The sequence below is a fragment of the Schistocerca gregaria genome, chromosome 2, assembly GCF_023897955.1.
Source record: "Schistocerca gregaria isolate iqSchGreg1 chromosome 2, iqSchGreg1.2, whole genome shotgun sequence".
Lineage (NCBI taxonomy): Eukaryota > Metazoa > Arthropoda > Insecta > Orthoptera > Acrididae > Schistocerca > Schistocerca gregaria.
The window spans coordinates 117,606,321-117,616,976 of record NC_064921.1 but is presented as its reverse complement, the minus strand read 5'-3'; the positions used below and the strand labels follow the sequence as shown (position 1 = coordinate 117,616,976).

Sequence of the window (10,656 nt, the reverse complement as noted above, 5' to 3'; positions counted from 1 at the left end):
TGTTTTTTGCCATTTCTTTAAGTAAAATGAAAAGTTATGTTACATCTGATGACATAGTTTTATTTCTTACACTGATGTCGCTAAGAAACAGTTTTGTGTTCTGGTCGGACGCTTCTTGTAACTGCTCCAAAAGGAGGAAGGACAGCTGCGATCGGAAAATTGGGCATCGGCGGGTATTCGTTCTGTTGGACCTCTAACAAAGGATTTCTGTGTAAGTCATTTTCGATGCAGTTGCTATCGCTATTCACAGGATAAATGAAAAGTATTAAGTTCTAGGAAATGCAGACTTGTTGAAACAAATATCATTTTCTTCCTCCACAAGATCGAGAAAAACGCCTGCACTCAAAAAACTACTACAGAAGCTCTCGGGGAATTCAATTTACTCCTAGAATGCCACCATCGAATTCCAATCGAAATGAAATGGTTTAAAAAGGCTCTGAGCACTATGGGACTTATCATCTGTCATCAGTCCCCTAGAACTTAGAACTACTTAAACCTACCTAAGGACATCACGCACATCCATGCCCGAGGCAGGATTCGAACCTGCGACCGAAATGTTCGCGCGGTTCCAGACTGAAGCGCCTAGAACCGCTCGTCCACAACGGCCGGCCTCAAGTTATGTTTTCTGCCAATCTGGAAAACAGTGTTGCGAGAAAAATGCATTTCAAGTTATGGGTTGAATTTTTTACACTTAAGTTAAACATACCTCCAGTCAGTGATCCCTGGACCATACAAAAATCCTTCTATATCCAAAAAGAGGTGCTTCTTCATTTCCTCCATGGCCATGGAGGTGCTGAGGGCCTCTTTTTAAGCTTCTGACACCCGCTGCTCTGCTCTGCTCGTTCGATGTCCTTACCTTCCGCTTCTGTACAGTACTTGTAAGAGCTGTACATAATTTCCATAATTCCTGTTATGCCGTCGCTGAATTTGCTTTTTCCCATTTTGAATGGTTTCCAGAGAATCTTTGTCACAAATGGCCTTTACACTCGATAAAGGATTTTTTGGCACATTTGAGATGAACACTATGATGAAGTAGACATCCATTCCAGAGAAGTTTTTAATCGAAAAAATCTCCATTTCTTGAAATTTTCAGACGACTAATTCTTTGACGCGAAAAAGTATTTTTCCCATCCGTTTAGTATTAAGCGATTTTTAGTGTAATATGCATACTACGTCTACTTATTTCAACTGCATTACGGCCGTCTGTGTATGTTTAAGATCAAAATTCGCGTGGAAAATGTGGTGTCACCGCAAGACACCATACTTGCTAGATGGTAGCCTTTAAATAGGCCGCGGTCCGTTAGTATACGTCGGACCCGCATGTCTGCAGTGATTGCAGACCGAGCGCCGCCACACGGCAGGTCTAGTCTAGAGAGACTACCTAGCACTCGCCCCAGTTGTACATCCGACTTTGCTAGCGATGGTTCACTGTCTACATTCGCTCTCATTTGCAGAGACGACAGTTTAGCGTAGCCTTCAGCTACGTAATTTGCTACGACCTAGCAAGGCGCCATATTCAGTTACTATAATGACTTCATGAATGTGTTCTGAACAGATAACGTTGTGAATCATGTACCGTCAAGAGCGACGTTCATCATTAATGGATTAAAGTATCAAACTAATTTCGTCCGCTTTCTGAATTCTCATTCCTTGTCATGTTCCAGACCTCACGTCAGTATAGTTCTTCCCTCCACACGCAAGCCTGCGTGAGCTAAAACGCGTGCATTTCGGCCTCCATTCGTAACACGGTGTTGGCTCTTATGCCAACACAAAAGAAAAAGAAGTCAGTTTGATATTTCTGAACACCGTTGCAGGTAAGTCTGCTGTGCGTATGTCGGCCTCTCTCTCCTTACGGCCATACGGAAACGCGGTGTGTGCCGGTTAAATTTCCTTGTTAGGTGCGATGGGATTCGCATTCGGATAGAACCGCAAAGTATCCTTATAAGCCGGTGTGCGGAATTCGGCACGTTTCACACGCGGCTCACGGAATATGAAGGAGCGCCAGCGATGTCTCCGGGGAACATTATCATTCCCGGCGTGGTGGGGATGGCTGGGGGTGGTGGCGGTTTGGGGAGGGAGGTTTAGGGAGGGGGAGGGAGTCACAGCCCGGCGCTGCTCTTGGCTCGCGGACGTCCGGAATACAGAAAGTCGCATTACGCCAGGGGTTAGCGCCGGCCAACACCTGCCACGGAGAGCGCGCCGCGCAGCCTGCCCGCTTCTGCACGCGCCCAGCAGCCGTTCCTGGGTTCCATCTCATCGTCTCTCAACTGCGAAATTACACACTCTTACGTTTAGTTCGGTAGTGGTCTAGAAACTCCATGATGTGCTGGTATAAAAATACGGGGCACGAGGATATTTGCTAAACGCCAGTGCTCTGTTTCCCTATTCAACCAGGTCCTGCTGACCTGGGAACCTGCCTACTAGCTTCCTGCTCAATACCTGAGCGTATTTTGAGTTGGAATATTTTAAATTTCTTCGAGAGCCAAAGTATTATACCTAAAAAATAAAAGGAGTTAAGAAAGCATCGCTCGAGCCGAAATTAGTGCCACATTGCAGATTGTGAACGACGATCCTATGATACGAGAGAGATTCTCAGATTTGCGAGTGGATCGATGACTTTCTAAGTAAAAGGAGCCACTACATTGTTCTGGACGGCGAGCGTTCAACAGATACCACCCAGAGAAATGTGACAGGACCATCCTTGTTCCTAACATATGTAAATGATCTGAAGGAAAGGATGAGCATCAGTTTGAGACTTTGCGCTGATAACGCTGTAAGTGTCGTCTTTAAGTAACTGTAATAGGACAAAGGATGACTTGGATAGAATTTTTATTTGCTGTGATAAATGACAGCTTGCTGTAAATGGGAAAAAAACGACTTCGGCAGAACATTAGGTAAAATAGGCTCATGGAGTAATGCGATAGGAATCGTTTTGTTCTTATCACAGCCATGGAGACCGCAGTTGTATTTTTTTTTCTTTTAATATGTTCTTCACGTGAAAGTTTTATCCCTTCAGGAGTTTTTCCCCACTCGCCAGTTTCGTTTTTCCCGGCCCTATTGATGAATCAGAAGGTCCCATACGCCTGCCGAAGGAGAGTGACCGTTTCTGCTTCTGTATGTCCATTAGGTGACCGGACTCGATGTTATAATGTTGTTGAAGCATCTCCAACTCGCCAGTTTTATTTCCTCGGCCCTCTTGATGAATCAGAAGGTGTAATATTTCCCTCCCATATGCCTGCCGAAACAGAATGACCGTTTCTGCTTCTGTATGTCCATCAGTTGACCGAACTTGATGTTATCACGTTTTTGTAACATCTCCAAAAGGTCAAAATCGTAGAAGATACCAGTTTTTAAGAAAACAGTCCGTCCGACGTAACTGACGCTTCCATAGTTATGAAGGATTGACTACTCGAAAACAGAACGTAGAAGAGACATCTAGTTTGAAAATCCGTCGCCTCCTCCACCTCATAAGTTGTGGGTTAAACAGACTAGCTCTTCTTTTCGTAACATCATTCTCTGTCAGAGTAACCAAAAAGCTACCAGTTCCAGGTAAATAACGGTCCAACTGAAGGTATTAAGTACGACAATAATGCGATCAAAATTGATCATTTGTATGTACACCAACCTTATCAAAATTATTGAATGCAGAATAGTACTCGTTTTATACCTTAATATGTTGTCCGGGAGAACCACAGGTCCTCATTTAAAAGCTGTAAATCGCCGTCTCTTTAAGATAATGTTGACTGGCATATATATAAAGTATAAATACAATCAACATACTTTCGTACTACATGAAGAATCATGAAAGTTATGTAAATATGTGGCTGCTATGCGGGTAGTCTGTGAGTGGTAGCCGGCCGGGGTGGCCAAGCGGTTCTAGGCGCTACGGGTTCGAATCCTGCCTCGGGTACGGATGTATGTGATGTCCTTAAGTTAGTTCGGTTTAAGTAGTTCTAAGTTCTAGGGGACTGAAGACCTCAGCAATTAATTCCCATTGTGCTCAGAGCCATTTGGACCATTTGTGAGTGGTAAATAATACATAAGCAACTAATTAAGCTAGTTTTCGGATAGGAACATGGAGATAGAGATCGTATCGTATTTTCTTTTTCTTTTTTTTCGCCATTTCGGTATTTTTTAATCACAATTATCAAAATAAAACTATTTTCTACCGTGACAAATCCAGTAATATGAAACTGCCTAAAAATGCGAGCACCGTCCGAACAGGCCACGAAGGCTCAGCGGTTCCGACCGGCCACCTTGTCATGCTCAGCCCTTAGGGGTCTCCGGATGCCGACCGGAGGGCAATATGGTTAGCACACCTCTCTCCCGGCAGTTGTCAGTTTCTGTGAGCGGTGCCACTACTTCTCTATCATGCACATAGTGCGTAGTGTGATGATCATTCTGTTGTAGAAGTAATTCAAAAGCTAAGCTCACTTAAATACTGTTTACTGGATACCCGGTTTCAACACACTAACGGTGCGATCAACATTCAGATCCGATGATGGCACCTTTACTGCGTTAACATCGGTTATCCAGTAAACAATGTTTATGCGATCTTGGCTTTTGAATTATTTCTACTTCTGTATTAACTAGCACCTCAATTGGCCTGACAAGAGTCGAATGAGCGCCGCTTGCCAACAGCACTCGGCCGACCCAGACGGCGACCCATCCAAGCGCTAACCCAGCCCGGCAGCGCTTAACTTCGGTGCTCTGACGGGAACTGATGTTACCACTGAGGCAAGGCCGTTGGCATAAAATTGGCTATAGAGTGTATGAAAACAACATTCCGAAATCGGTTCATCGAAGACGCGGGTGAAACAAAAGGGGACCCATGGCCTATGCCAGAGGAAATGGCGGGGGAGGGTGGACTAGTACTCACCCATGGCCTATGCCAGAGGAAATGGCGGGGGAGGGTGGACTAGTACTCCTGGCAGTTTTTGAGGTAAAAGTTTTATTTCTTTTTAATTTCACGACAAATGGCTACAGCTGCACTTGATACAACTCAATATCCATGGCATTTTATAGATTTAGAAGACCTAACGCTGACTTAAAACGCTAGTGTGAAAAACCTGAGGAGGAAGGTCAGTTCCACCTGATGTGTCAAGCCAAGTAATATAGCTCACTGAAACAGGAACCATACACAGAAATAACTGCTCCAGTAGTGTAGTGTGGGACGTAACTGAGACAAATACATAGTGAACTGAACAGAAATGACGCACTCATTCAAAGATCCTACACAAATGACACCACGATTCACGATGGTCGTCTGGAAATTACAAAAGGAGGGGTATGATTCTTAATAGGGTGTGTATTAACCATTGCACGCCCGGGTTCCCGGATTCGATTCCCGGCGGGGTCAGGGATTTTCTCTGCCTCGTGATGGCTGGGTGTTGTGTGATGTCCTTATGTTAGTAAGGTTTAAGTAGTTCTAAGTTCTAGGGGACGGATGACCTAAGATGTTAAGTCCCATAGTGCTCAGGGCCATTATTAACCATTGCACTTTACTCGTACCACGTGCACCCATGCCGACCACAACATTGGTTAGGACTTTCATTCCTCCTCCAATTCGCCTTCCCAGCGCAACCCACACGTGATCGGCGCCATGTAAGTTCGCCGAACGGGCAGGCCAGTCCCCTCTCCAAATATCATCTCGAATTTAGAATTATATTAGTACCTTCAGCTGCTAACGGGCGTTGATATATATCAACAGGGACAGGTGAAAATGTGTGCCCCGACCGGGACTCGAATCCGGGATCTCCTGCTTACTCGGCAGATGCTCTATCCATCTGAGCCACCGAGGGCACAGAGGATAGCGCGACATGTCCCAAAGAACAGACCATATATATATATATATATATATATATATACCGCAGGCTGTCAGTGTGGTTGCTGATACTCTAGACGTCGTGATGTCTGGTGGAGAAGGCCACAGCAGCAATTGCGAATAAAGACTAGAAATAATTATTTTAAAATGGAATGACGACAGCCAAAATTTGTGTCTGATCTGGACTCGAACCCGGATTTCCCGCTTCTCGCAAGCGGTCGCCTTACAGTTTTTTTTTATATCAGTTTGTTCTATATTGTTCGTTGAATCTGTTCGGAGCGGACGTTCAGTGACACCCGTTCAGGTGTTTCGTTGATCCATTCACTCAGTTTTTTATTACAGAGGGTAGCTAACCCTCTTACCGAACACGCTGAGCTACCGTGCCGGCATACCATTTGGCTATCCGTGCACGACTCACGGCCAGACACTATCCTCCATAGGTCGTCAGCCAAGCTTCTACAGATTCCCGCAAGAGTTCGATCCTGGTGTGTATCTGCACTGAAGAGATCACTGCCCGTCCTCGACTTTATTATACAGACGTGGAGTCCGTTCTCTCGGATGCAATGTCTTGCTTTACTTACTGATGCCCCTCGTTGTTTCCCTTTAGCATTTACGATTTTATAGCGGCGTTACCTTAATATGTACGAACAGCTGGGGCCTGTAATGAAATGCTACGCACAGAGGTGGATGCGGAAGCTGCAGCGCTCACCGCAACAGGCCACTTCTATTACAAGCCCGGTACCGGGCAGACTAATGAAGTAGCCAGCCAATTTCGGAACACGACCTGTAACTATCTACAGCACGTGAGAAAAGCTGGACCCTCCCCCTCCTGACCGCCGTCCCCTGTACAGCGGAGCGGATCGGAACGGCCAGAGAAGAGATGAGGTTGGGCCGTGATGCGAGCGGGCAGCGGCGTCTTTGCGATTAGGCGTGTGGGTGCTCGCCGGCGCACCCGTGGACCGTGCGCTGCGTGCAATCAGGCGCGCTGGCCGCGCCAGAGCCGCCCGCCAAGTTGGCCCCAGGGACCCGGCCGGCCGCCCTGATTACCGCCGATTCCTATGTAAACACCGCGCGCGCCCCCGGACTAAGCCGCGCGCGCGCGCCAGCGGACTCGGCCCCGGTGTTTGCATCCCCCGGCCATTAACTTCCAAAACGGCCGCGGCGCGGCGCCGCGCGCGCCCACCCTAATTATAAAGTGCGCTAACGCTCCGCAAACAACGGCTGCCCCACTGCGCTGCGCTGGCCGCCGGCGCCTTTTATTTCTGCCGCTGCTCCGCCCACGCCGCTGCCCTTCGCTTTATCTCTCTTTCTCACTGCTTGCGAATGTGCAGGTACGCGGGTGGTATTTTCTGAAACAAAAAATATTCCTGCTTTTTGTAATAGCTTAATTTTTTTCCCTTTTTTATCCAGTTTTCATGAAGTTTGTGCAGTCGAAATACTTATTCTCTGCTCAGCATCTGAGTTTAACGAACGTTGGCAAAGTTGTTTCGGTTTCATTCCACAAGAACCACCGAGGGTCGCATCTACACTGAAATTGCACCTGCACTTCACAAACTGTAGTGACAGAGTTTGCACAGTAGTGTCCCCCAGGGGAGCGTCCCGTCAAAGTCGTCTGCCAAAGGGTTCAGCGCGCGAGAAAAAGCGCATAGCTGATAGCTGTGACGCCTAGCAACACAGCCGGCTAAGTCCTGCCCATGGCAACAAGGACGCCACACTCTTGTGCTCACTTGCACATAGGCTGCACATTTGTGATTCGCATCCCTCACTACTACTCCACCTGTAGCTTCTTTTTCCTCTCTGGTCACTATAGTAAACATTATCAAATGTAAGGAGTCCTATTACTTCATCTTCTAGTTTTACTGATTTACTCATGACAGCCTGCTGTGAAGCTGTTTTGGAGTTTTTTTGTTAATTAGGGGAGCTGCTTGTTCCAAGGTCTGAACGGTCAAGAAAATCAAACCCTTGGTGCTTTGTGCAGATGTATTGTGCAGTGTCTCTAGTAGGCCCGTAGATCGCGACTCACAGCAGTTTTCAGTTCTGAACACACAGTGAGCACGAAAAGATGCCCAGAAAAGTTTGGAGTGTGTGCTTATTCGATTTCTTCATGCTGAGGGGTCCCACTTGAATTCATGCAGCCCACATGACTTGTCATGGGTGTAAGCAAACTGCGGCAGTGGTGCAGGAACTTCGAATTAGGGCGTACAGTCATTCGTGATGCAGATAGGGGTGGAAGCGAGTGTCAACCAAAGATCTTGTTCAGCGAGTGGATCAGACGATTCAGAAAATCGTCTGCGAAGACAATTCGGAACAAGCAATGAGGAATGTTGTTATCACGCGCTGTACTTCTTCACGACAGTGCTATTACAGCGTTTTCATCTCCTGCTCACAAGTTCCGCTGGCTGTGAGGACACAGTTGTGACACAGGTAACGAACTGCAGTCCTGTCTAGAGAATTGCACAGGCGGCTCCTTTCTACGACATGGGTATTGGAAAGTTGGTACCACACTATGATAAATGTATATGTCGGAACGGCGACTATGTGGAGAAGTACCTGGAAGACGCAGCTAAATGTTGCGAAATAGGTATCACACGACATTGGAGCGGCGACTACATAGAGAAATAACTGGGAGGTACTAAAAAAGAAAAGCCCTCTTACAAACAAAGCTGTTAGCTGTAGTCACTTGTCACGTCCCTCAACGTAAATCTTTTTCATCTGTTCTGTCCAAAATATGTCTCATTATAAAGTCGATGTTAGCTGCAGACTGAATGCATTATTTCATCAGCTATTCATTTATGCAAATTTACAGTTACACAGATAAATCAGTTGCATTCAACATTTCATTATCACTAAATTTTGTTGTACATACTTGTAGTCGCTGCGGTAATATTTGCCGAGTCTCAGGTATGCAGCGTACACTTTTTCCATAGAAAACACACAGAATCGATATAAGAAATAGTTTCTAATTCCGAACGCACTCCAAGACGTGCCGCGTCCATTACTACCGCTACGTTGTGGCGAAGCTGTGTGGAGCACACCTTTCCTTTGTACCAACTAAATAGTTCAAATGGCTCTAAGCACTATGGGACTTAACGTCTGAGGTCATCAGACCAACTACTTAAACCTAACTAGCCTAAGGACATCACACACATTCATGCCCCGGCCGGATTAAACATGTGACCCTAGAAGCAGCGCGGTTCCGGACTGAAGCGCCTGGAACTGCTTGGACACAGCGGCCGGCCGTATCAACTAACCAACCAATCTTAGCCGCATGGCAGGTTCAATCGCCTATTGCCCATCGCTCAGCGAATGATCGTTCATGTGGTTCCCAATTAGGAAACTGTTGGCTGCGTGCTCCCGCACCAACGTGGGTGATGGGGATCGATATACGCTAGTAGAAGTTTGCTACACAGCTACAGTGCTCTAGTACTCAGCGAACCGATGACATAAGGAACGTAACATAAATGTCATCTTAAAAAATACTTAAAATACTAAAATAAACCGACGTTTCGGTCGCACTGTAGTGGCATCTCTCAGAGCAAAGACTAATCAGCTTGGGGGTATGTGCTTCACTACTTCTCTTTTGTAACGGTATCACTAGACACACGACATGGTTGGTCCAATGATCCGTTAATAAAGCGATATTTATCGTGACCACATCAAAAAAGTGCAGAAAAAAAAGAAAGATCAGTTGCTTAGCCACTACTCAGGATGCCTGTTTTTGTTGTAACTGTGTTCGTCACGAACATATGAACAGCAATGCGTCTTTTTTGAATAGCAGTCTACATTTTTTATTCGGAAAACCACTACTTCTCATGTTTTCTTCAAAGAGTATTACTTATTCACGTAAACACAACACTTAACTCAAACGCGTAGTTAGCCGCATCAGACAAGTCAGATGAATAACGACTAAAAATAAATAAGAAAAAAACTGCACATTGTTGTGCAATCATTTTTTCTTTAAAATAGCACATACGCATAACCAATATACACTCCTGGAAATGGAAAAAAGAACACATTGACACCGGTGTGTCAGACCCACCATACTTGCTCCGGACACTGTGAGAGGGCTGTACAAGCAATGATCACACGCACGGCACAGCGGACACACCAGGAACCGCGGTGTTGGCCGTCGAATGGCGCTAGCTGCACAGCATTTGTGCACCGCCGCCGTCAGTGTCAGCCAGTTTGCCGTGGCATACGGAGCTCCATCGCAGTCTTTAACACAGGTAGCATGCCGCGACAGCGTGGACGTGAACCGTATGTGCAGTTGACGGACTTTGAGCGAGGGCGTATAGTGGGCATGCGGGAGGCTAGGTGGACGTACCGCCGAATTGCTCAGCACGTGGGGCGTGAGATCTCCACAGTACATCGATGTTGTCGCCAGTGGTCGGCGGAAGGTGCACGTGCCCGTCGACCTGGGACCGACGCACGGATGCACGCCAAGACCGTTGGATCCTACGCAGTGCCGTAGGGGACCGCACCGCCGCTTCCCAGCAAATTAGGGACACTGTTGCTCCTGGGGTATCGGCAAGGACCATTCGCAACCGTCTCCATGAAGCTGGGCTACGGTCCCGCACACCGTTAGGCCGTCTTCCGCTCACGCCCCAAAATCGTGCAGCCCGCCTCCAGTGGTGTCGCGACAGGCGTGAATGGAAGGACGAATGGAGACGTGTCGTCTTCAGCGACGAGAGTCACTTCTGCCTTGGTGCCAATGATGGTCGTATGCGTGTTTGGCGCCGTGCAGGTAAGCGCCACAATCAGGACTGCATACGACCGAGGCACACAGGGCCAACAGCCGGCATCATGGTGTGGGGAGCGATCTCCTACACTGG

General features: G+C 47.0%; 1 pseudogene; it reads right to left on the bottom strand.

The window, feature by feature from the left end:
• Positions 1–4,632: 4,632 nt before the first annotated feature.
• LOC126337225 (5S ribosomal RNA) lies at positions 4,633–4,751 on the bottom strand (annotated as a pseudogene).
• Positions 4,752–10,656: the final 5,905 nt, after the last annotated feature.